The 10,220-nt window shown below is 44.1% G+C and overlaps 1 pseudogene; it reads left to right on the forward strand.

Annotated features, from left to right (window-relative positions):
* The first annotated feature begins 202 nt into the window (after positions 1-202).
* Positions 203-9,943, forward strand: LOC114618625 (annotated as a pseudogene).
* The last annotated feature ends 277 nt before the right edge of the window (positions 9,944-10,220 follow it).

A 10,220-nucleotide genomic window follows, 5' to 3' on the forward strand; every position in this document is an offset into this window, starting at 1 on the left:
ATGGTCAGCAGGCCCTGGGGACCAGCCTGAAGGGGCTGTGGTGTGGCTCTGAAAAGATCTGGAGAAAGGGACACTTGAATTCCTAGCCAAGTTTCAGGAATTTTCTGTGGTTGAGGCTTCAGGCCGGATGTGACTAAGATTTTCCCTTCCTTTCTGACAGTTGAAATAGTCCTAAGGTTGCCAGGGTCTACAGAAGGAGCTATGGAGCTGGCTGCAGCCTCCAACGTCCTTTGCTGTCACTTGTCCCTGCTGTCCCTGCTGTCTGTCTGTCTGTGTTCAGTGATAAAAGGTGAGTTCCTGAGATCTGATGGGGGCAGCAGGGTGATGGGAGTGGCGGGGGGGGGGGGGGGGGGAGGAGGCAATATAGTTTGTATGAGTTCCCTCCTTTGTCTGAATTTCCAAAGCCTGGTGTGGGGTTGGGGGAGGGGGAGCACAGCTGTCTCTGTCTTGAGCTAGCCAGTGACTTCCTGGGACAGGAACCTGAGGGGAATCCTGGGACCCAGTGTGGGAGGACAGGACCCCCTCAGCCCAGAAACTCTTTCTAGAAGAGTCTAGGTCCCAAGTTCCTTCTAGTCCTCACTCCACACATTTCCCTCTTTACCAAAACTGACTCTCTCTTCAGGAGTTCTCTGGCCCTTTTGCTCTTGAACTTCTCAGTGTGCTTTACCAGACTATAGCAAGGCAACCAGCAGCTGCTCCACACCTCCCCTCAAAGTCTGTCACTTTTGGTGAAAGAGTTCACTCAGTAGCCCAGGCTAGCCTTGAACTAGAGATTTGCACCCAGATACAAGAGTTAAGGGTCTGTGCCTCCACATTAAGATTTACAACCCACTTGGTTTATGTTGAGCTGTCACCCAGCTCACCTCCCTTCCCTGCTCTGCCTCACCATTCCTCTCAGAAAGGGCTCTAAGCCCTTCCTTCACTGGGTACTCCTGGAATATGCTGTGGTTTTCCAGTAACTGAGTTCAGCCTGAGGACAAGTTTAACATAAGATGGAGTGTAAATACAAAATGGAGTTTGTACTGTTAGGCTGTTCCCTTCAGATCTCTGTTCTTCCCTTTCTCCGTGAGCATCCTCAGCACTGGGTTCTCTCTTCTTGGTGGAACCTGGTGTCATCTATAGAGACAAATCCCCTTTCCAGTGCACTGGAGAGTTTCCCCCAGTCACTGTGCTTTGCTTCCATCTTCCTCCAAGGACAGGTAGCCTGAAGCTGCCAGTGTTGCTTTAGTTGGACCGTCTTCATGGTTCACTGCTCCTTCTTCAGCCATGTGCAGTCCATCCTTTGACTCAACTCCTAAGTGCAGTTTTTCTTAGAGAAAGTTTGTGCCCATTTATCCACTTTAATGTGGGGGCCTTGTTGGCTTTTTGATCACAACCAAAGTGAGAGCCCTAGGCTTGCAGAGGGTTTGTTTTCATGTCCATCAGACTTTTTAATGAAGTGAGAAAGAACCTCAGGCAGTCAGACTTCAAAAGTTTAGGTGCAGGATTTGGAAGAAAGTGTGAAGATGAGAATTAAAAATGGTAGAGGAGACAGTGGGGAGAAGCAGAGAGGAAGGTGGTTGAGCCTGTATACTTCCAGCGGAGAAGGCGAGGCCTGGAGAGATTATGTTCTAAAGTCTCCTTTTCTATTTTATAGTGAGTATGCTGCATTATGGATAAACGTTCCTTTACCAAGATCCTTTTGTAGACTGGCTCTCAGTCGCATGTGGTAGATTTGTCTCAGTGCTAAGGCATGCATGGGAGAATGTGTACAGATGAACTTTGCTATCGTTTGTCACTCTTCTCAACTCTGCTTAGTGTAACTGTCCCCTTCACATTGTACTGCATGTCTTCTTTTGCTGCTGAAAGACCACAGACGATAAGTGTGCTGAGATGTAAGAACTGGCTTGAGGGAAGATGGTAGTGTGTAGGTTACAGCCTGTCTTAGAGTTTTATTGCTGTGACAACATGACCACAGCAACTCTTGTAAAGAAAAACGTTTATGTTGGGCTGACATATGGCTCAGAAGTTTGGTCCAATATCATCATGACTAGAAGCACGGCTGCATGTAGCAGACAGGGCTCTAAAAGTGTAGCTGAGAGTTCTATATCCTGATTGGCAGGCAGCAGGGAGAAAATGAAACACAGTTTCTCCAATAGTGCCACTCCCTATGAGCCTATGGGGGCCATTTTCTGGCCATAGTTTTTCATATTTGCCTCCAGAATAAAGGATCTCTTACTCCTTTGAGGGAAGGTTTTTCCTTTTCACACTCGGAAGCAACTCTCAGAACCTTAAAAGGAAACATGAAGATCATATACCAAGATTAGTGTTCACTGGAGTGTACTTTTAGTAGGAACAAGGTGGAAGATGGGGGACTCAGGGACAGAGCTCATGCAGAAAAACCCTGACAAGGACACAGTAAAGGCACAAAATGAAAAGTGAAGCCTCTTGGGGTGACTTGGGTCAGAGAAGAAAGCTCCTTTAGTATTGGCAGAAGATGTTTGAGGGAGGAAGGACTGCTTATACTTGTTGCTAAGTTCCTGTACAATGTTCTGCAGCAAGAGTGAGGGAAAGCCCACGTCCAGGCAGGGGAAGGAGCCTATGAGAGGGCCATGCAGCCTGAGGCTGAGAGGGGAGGGAGAAAAATCAAACGGAGAACAGAGGGTGGGAAACTGGACAGAAGTGTCAAGCAGAGAGGGGATGGTGGCAAAGAAGCCAGAGTTTGAGCAGGGTTTAGTGGGAGGATCTGCTGGATTCACAGGGCTGGTCTCTCACACATGAGGATCCTGTCACACAGCCATGAAGGCTTAGCTACAAGAATCAGAGAATCCTTGCCTGAATCATGGCCAGAAAGGTGTGATTGCATATACAGCTGATATGACATCAGCAAGACAGTGCTCTCAGAATGAGAAGGAGTCTAAAAGAAAACTTGTGTTACAAAAGAAATTGTAATGGCTCGTCCTGCTGCTCTGGTCCGCGGGTCAGGGCCTAGCAAGAGAGAGAGTGGGGACAGAGACGGGAGGAATGGAGACAAGACAGAGTCTGCTCTGTTCTCTCCTCAAGTCAAGTCTCTCCTTTTATATCTCTCCTCAAGTCTCGCCTTGAGTCTCTCAAGCTCTGGGATTAAAGGCATGTGCCTGGCCTTGATTGAAAGGAAATCATGGGTATATCAAGATAATTATCAGAGTGTGCTCAGCTGTTGTAGGCTGTTGAAAACAAGTCTCTTGTCAGGGTATATGTCTCGAGATGGCTGCAAAGATGATAGCCACTTTCTGCTCAGAGTCGGCTCCCAACAAGAAATAAGTGTTTTCTCTGGGAAATACTGAACATCAGATCCAGCTGATTTTTTTTTGCTTTGTTTTTGTTTTTTTGAGAATACTTCATAGAATGAATTAGAAGGCACTAAGGCCAACAGACAGATCTGGTCCCATCCGAGATACAATACTGAGCCTGAAAGTGCCCACTGAGGTGCCAGTCCCAGGTTCTCCACTATTGCTCAGAAACCATGCTTCCTTTCTCTGCATCTTAAGAGAAGAATTCTCCTGGACCACAGCACAAAAACTCAGCTTCATGGCAGAGATGAACTGAGCAGATGGATTGGCAAAACATCAAACGTGAACTCTGGACACTTGCAACCTGAAACTGACTACAAGTCAGCTCTGAGGGCGTGCTGGCTAACTCTATGTCAACTTCACAGAAGATGGACTTACGAGACTTCGCTTCTACTGAGGGCGCTTACGAGGGCGCTTCTACTGAGTAAATGCTGTTATATTATTGAGTTGTAGCCAGTCCTACAGGGAATTGACTAGATTAATGCATCATGTGGAAGGGCCCAGCACATTGTTGGTCAGGTGCTCACAGGAATAGTGGTCCTGGGTTCTGTAAGAAAGCAGGCTGACAATCACAAAAGAACACACATGGTATTCACTCACTGATTATTGGATATTAGCCCAGAACCTTGAAATGCCCAAGATGCAACTCACAGGCCACATGAAGCCCATAAAGAAGGAAGACCAAGTGGGGGTGATTCGGTCCTTCTTAGAAGGAGCAACAAAATACTCAAGGGAGCAAATATGGAGACAAAGTGAGGGACAGAAACTGAAGGAGGGGCCGTCTCAAGACCACTCCACCTGAGTATCTATCCCATGTGCAATCACCAAAGGTAGATGCTGATGTGGAAGTCAGGAAGTGCATGCTGATAAGAGCCTGATATGGATATCTCCTCAGAGGTCTTCAAGAGTCTGACATATTCAGAGGCAGATGCTCACAACTAGCCATTGAACTGATCATGGGGTTCTCAATAGAGGAGTTAGAGTGAAGACTGAAGGAGAGCTGAAAGGATTTGCGGCACCATGAGGAGAGCAACAATACCAACCAACCACAGCTCCCAGGGTCTAAACCACCAGCCTGGGAGCACTTAGGGGGGGATCCAGGGCTTCAGCTGAATATGTAAGAGTGGAGGGCCCTGCTGGGCATAGGTGGAAGAAGAGAACCTTGACCACATGAAGGCTGGATGCCCCAGGGGGTGGGAATAAAAAAAAAAAAAGAAAGCAGGCTGAGTTAGCGAAGGAGAGCAAGGGAATAAGCAGTAGCCCTCTATGAAAGTTCCTCTGTCAGAGTTCATATTATTATCAGTTAATTCATTTCAACCTGTAACAGTCCTGGAGAGATTACTTGGTGTTTGAAGAGCACTGGCTGCTCTCACAGAAGTCCCAGGTTCATTAATTCCCAGCACTCACCTGTGGCTCACATCCACCTGCAAGTGAGCTGCAGAGGGCGCTCTGGTCTTGATAGGCCTCTGCATTTAACACAAGTGAAATAATCAGTGACACTGTTTGTATAAGATTTGTGTTAGGTCAAGGCTGCACAAGGTCAAATTTATAACAACTTTTTTGTGATTTCATGAACTGAAAGCAGAACAAAACCCACGTACTCTCTTGTTCATACAAAATCAATGTAAAGTAACCCCCCTTTGGGGGACTTTCTTGTATAATCATGCATTTTATAGCAAAACTCTTATCCTAAAGAAGACAAATATATTAAATTACAGTCTCAGCTAGCAGATGGACCTGAACAAAGGGTACAGGATGTATTACTTGAAAGCAAGGAAATGAAAAACCTCAAAAAACTTCAGAGATGATTGGGTTTAAACTGTGTTTCACTTGTGGTGCAGAGATGGGGATAAGGGAGGCCATTCATCGCACCGGACAGAACTTAACCTAGACAAGTGAGCAGTCAGCATTAACTTTTCTCTGAGTTCCTGGCAGCAAGTTTCCAAGCCAGTGCATGAGGAGAGGGCACTGGGGTGACTCAGGCAACAAACCCTAGGTGTATCTTTGTCCAGAAGTTCCATCTTACTATTCTGCATTTTGCTATAGGCTGTAGGCTTTTTATTTTAACCAATCAGAAGGTACCTCAGACAAGCAAGGAAGGACATCAACACAGCTTCAGACAATTTGCAAAAACATTATTCCTAGAAAATGTAGTATATAAACCTGATGAAAAATAGCTGTAATCTAGAGAGGATTGTGAATTTTCAGAAAGCAAAAAGAGCATGGTGTGTGTGGGGGGGTGCGTAATGGACAGCAAAGTTTTCATTAAGAAGTGAGTGTTTGGAAGTGAACTTGCCACCTTGTACTTCTGACTTTTCACAGGATTATGAGCTTGCATTAAGAAAAATGGAGACAGTTAACAACCATAACTTGGCTCTAAAAGATCCCTCAATGGGGAACCTTTGTGAAAGGGGTTTCAGTGAAAAAGTATCTTGGCAGAGGTCAAAAACCACAACATACAACAGTCTGGATGCAAAAGATTTATGAGGGAGGGGGTATGCAAAATGGCTGCCTCTGAGTGGGGATGGACATAGAGCCAGCCCAGGTCATGATGGAGAGTTTATAGCAGAGAATGGAACATGTGCACAGGGAAAACACAGGCTGTGGTGAAAATATGTCTGCATTGGCCTTTAGTGATGACGGCCCTGTTGGTGCTGAGTAATTGAAGGGGAGAGGAATCTGTTTCCAAAATGCGGACAGTTCTTAGTTGACTAACATTTCTCCCACTTGCTTACTCTAAAAGATTAGGAAGCAGGAAGGAGTGACTGGCGAGGGGACAGTAAGGGCTCCATGCTCCTTAGACTGCTTCCTCATGTCTGACGTATTGACCTTTTTGGCAACTCAAGAAAGCTGGAATGCTGGCCAAAGCCAGAAGGAGAAGGCTGTTTCCCTCACTGTCCAGGCTCTGCAGAACCTTTTGAGGCTAGGGAAGTGCAGGCTGTATTGGGGTGGTTTGCAGTCTTTACTTGATTAGAAATCTGCTGAAATAGACATAGATTAGGAACAGAAGGTAAAGTTAAGGAGATCAGGAGAAAAGTCTTATCTTGGGTGAAATAAACCCGTCTCCACTGATGCAATAAATCAAATTGAGCCAAATTAAAAATATAAAAACAGGTTTTAATAGGAATTGATTGCTCACAGTCGAGTCACTGACTTCACGGGAGGCCAGGGAAGTCACATGCCTATGCTGGGGTAGGGGCTTTTTATAGGGGAAGGGAGGAGAAGTAGTGATGTGTTAGTAAGGTACTGGGGTTTTGCCTATTTACATGAGTTTAGGGCCCTGTACATGGGTTCTCAGTCCTGTGATCACTTTAGAATCCAAAACTAGGTTGTCGGCGGTTTTGTCTGGTGTTTTGCATGGGCTATCTTTGAGTGCTTTTGCAAGCACCGTCTCCTAGCCAAAAGGAAGGGCAGGGACCTCCCAGTCAACCCCATCTTGGCCTTTGTCCCCAAACCTCTGGCTTAACACTGGGAGTATACTTGAAACTTTCAAGTGTACTAGGTATGTGGTTCTGCATTTCACGCCTGCACTGGGGGTTGTGAATGCTCTTCAGGGAAATAAAACACGGGCATGCTAGGCTACTCTCGATGATGCCATTAGGGTCTGGGGCGCCTGGAACACTAAGACATGCTCAGAGGAGGCAGAATGCAGCCCAAGATGGGGACGGCAGCCCGTGTTTCTCCAGTTGAGAAATGGCGGGATTTATTAGTACATATGATATTTTTACTACAGATGATGCCCAATGTGGGAAAAACTCATTAAAAAAATAATTTGAGTTTTCAAAATGGAAAGTACACAACAACCCTTTAAGATTAGGAATCAGGGAGAAGTGGTCTCTTAGCCACAAGGTTTTCCCCCAAGCTTCAGGACTAGGACAAAATACACGCTAAGGAGAACTGGTCTCTTAATTGTGCTGTTTTTCTCTGAGCCACACGGATTCGAGGCTGGGACAAAATTCATGCTAAATCGATACACATAGTTATGGGGCATGTGGCTTAAGCTAGGACACAGCTGTGCCCCCAGGGCGACTCAGACATTTTGGGCTGCAGGCTGGGGACCCACCTGAGGCTCTCTCACATGGTTCTAAGATGCAGTGGAGAACTTCAGCTGTGAATGCTAGGAGCCACTGCTGGGAAATAAGACAGGATACACAGAGAGCGGCCTAGTCAAGATAAGAATAGGAAATTAATGGAAATTTAAGAAGTCAACGCTGCAGTAAACAAGTGGGTTCTTTGAACATGGGCTCCGTGGGAACTCTGAGATTGCTTAGCTGGCATTTAACACATTGACAGCTCGGGAATAGGCTTATACAGTAAATAGAAGGGAATTTAGTTGAAGTTAAATACACAGGAAAGGGTATTAACTCAAATTGTATAAAGAGAAAGGGGATATAATTATATATCTACAGATATATTCATCTCCATAGAAGGGAGAAAGAAATGAAAATTGCTTTAATTGTTTTTAAGGATAGAACAGTGAAAATAATGGTAATTGCTTTAGCTGTTTCTAATTATGCAGGGATAAATAAATGAATCCAGGCCTTTGATCTCCATGTGAAAAAAAAAAGAGGCATGGACACAGGCTTCTTGTGAATCTAAAGGCAACCTCACCTCTAAACAACTCAGGCTACACAGAGAAACCCTCTCTCAATAAATGACATTGTTTTAAAGAGCTATTAATCTCCATAGAAGAGGGAACAAATGAACATTTCTGTTATTTTTAAATGTTTTTAAGTAACGATTGTTTTGAATTGTTCTAACTTTCACAATGAAGGTGGTTATAAGTTTGGTGGTTATTGTATTACTCATCCTCTGTGAGAGAGGTCAAAGGAGAGCAGGCCTAAAGAAAAAATTGGCTCAATCTACATTTTTGATTATTTTGGGTTGCCACAACAAGGACATGCTATTTTGGGAGAGAGAAGCTGTATTTGTGTTGACAGGAAAGGATAAAAGGCTTTGGACCTCTTCCAAAGTAATATGGATCAGACATGATAGAGGAAGATTCCCTGAAGATCTTGGCTGCAGATAGGAATTAAAAAATCAAGAAGACCAAACAGGCCAGGTTACACGAATTGCTGATTTCTCTACATGGGAACAGCCCTGAAACTGGCTCAGCCATAAAAATGTCTCTAGCCAAAACTTCAGCTATACATAGCCAATAAACCTAGTCGCTTACAGAATTGTCAAAATTTATCATGCCATCCTTTCTTATGGCATGGATGAAGATTTATTATAATTTGGTTATTGATCAAATTAACTTATAAAAAACAGTTGTCTTTAAACTGCTCAAACAAGAAGCAAAAATTCGTCCTTAACTGATCTGTGCATTTTGCACAATCCATACAAATATCTTTATAGATATAAATATTGGTTATAAGGTTCATATATTATAGAATAAAACACTAAGAATGCAGGGTATGCTGAGATGACCTGCTGTTCCAGCTCCCTGCTTGATCCTGCCTTAACTGATCTGCTGTTTCCAGACTTGCTTCCAGAACAGCTTCAGGAACGGCTGCTAATCCCTGATGATCTCAGTTCATCCAGACTTCCAGATGGTTTCAGTCAGGACTTCAGTTAAGCCCTGAACTTTCTCAGCATGCAGAGACTGGACAACAAATGCTACAGCTAGTTTTCTTAAGTCTAGCTATTTTTTTCTAATTTTCTTGTCCCTCCCCCAAAAAGGATTTCTTTGCCCCAGTTTAGCAGGAAGCAGTCATAAAAAATTTTCATCCGGGCGTGCGCGCGCCCTCTGCCTCCTCCACCGCTGCCGCCTCCTTCTTCTGCCGCTCCTGGTGCTGCTTGTGTGCTCCTTCAGTGCGGACCTGGTGCCTCTTTTGTGAAGCGGCAGCTGAGGAGACTCCGGCGCTCGCCATGGCTGACGAGAAACCCAAGGAAGGAGTCAAGACTGAGAACAACGATCATATTAATTTGAAGGTGGCAGGATGGTGCAGTTTAAGATTAAGCGACACACACCATTTAGTAAACTCATGAAAACGTATTGTGAGTGGCAGGGTTTGTCAATGAGGCAGACCAGATTCCGGTTTGATGGGCAACCAATCAACGAAACAGACACACCTGCACAGTTGGAAATGGAGGATAAAGATACGATTGATGTGTTCCAGCAGCAGACAGGAGGTGTCTACTAAAAAGAGAACCTGCTGCTTTACTCCAGAATTTTGTTATAGACCAAGAATACATTCTCAATTAGAAAACCGCAATTTGGTCCCGCCACATCCTGACTACTGCAGTACAGTTTTCTCTCTTCTTTTATTTCCCTGTCCCCATTTCTTTATGGTACATAAAGTAACTGGTGTATGTGCACAAACATATTGCTCTTTTTTCCTTTTCCTTTTTAAAACTAAATGGCCAGTGTTCTGTTTTTGTTGACATCGGATGGAGATGATCTAGGGGAAAGTCCTGGGTCTGTGAAAATCTCCCCCCTTCTCCATCAGTGGCACGCTCATTCAGCTCTTATCTTTACACTTCAGTAACTTATTTTGCTGTCACTGTTTTAACAAAAGAACCCAACAATACAAAATCCTTGCATACCTTGTTGCAGAATTTTAATGTTTTTCATTTATCATTGTAAAACCAAGGACAATTTTATAACTTTTTTGCTCGTAGCTGTTACATGTAGGGCAATCTGTCTTTAAGTAGGGATAAATTACTCTGAACAAAATGATCCTAGGTAGTTTCCCTTCAAGTCAAGTGTCTTGTTGTTTAAATAAACTTGTTTAAAATGAAAAAAAAAGAAAAAAAGAAAATTGTCATCCAAATCCCTTAAATTGGGGTGTCTGGTTTTGGTTATTTTATAAATTATAGATATGTTGTCATTTAAGGGCTGATTTACAAATAATTATAGTTTTGGACAGGGAGGAGACTAAATAGAGAGCTTAGGCTCAGGGATTT

The sequence above is a fragment of the Grammomys surdaster genome, unplaced genomic scaffold (assembly GCF_004785775.1).
Source record: "Grammomys surdaster isolate TR1022 unplaced genomic scaffold, NIH_TR_1.0 143, whole genome shotgun sequence".
NCBI lineage: Eukaryota > Metazoa > Chordata > Mammalia > Rodentia > Muridae > Grammomys > Grammomys surdaster.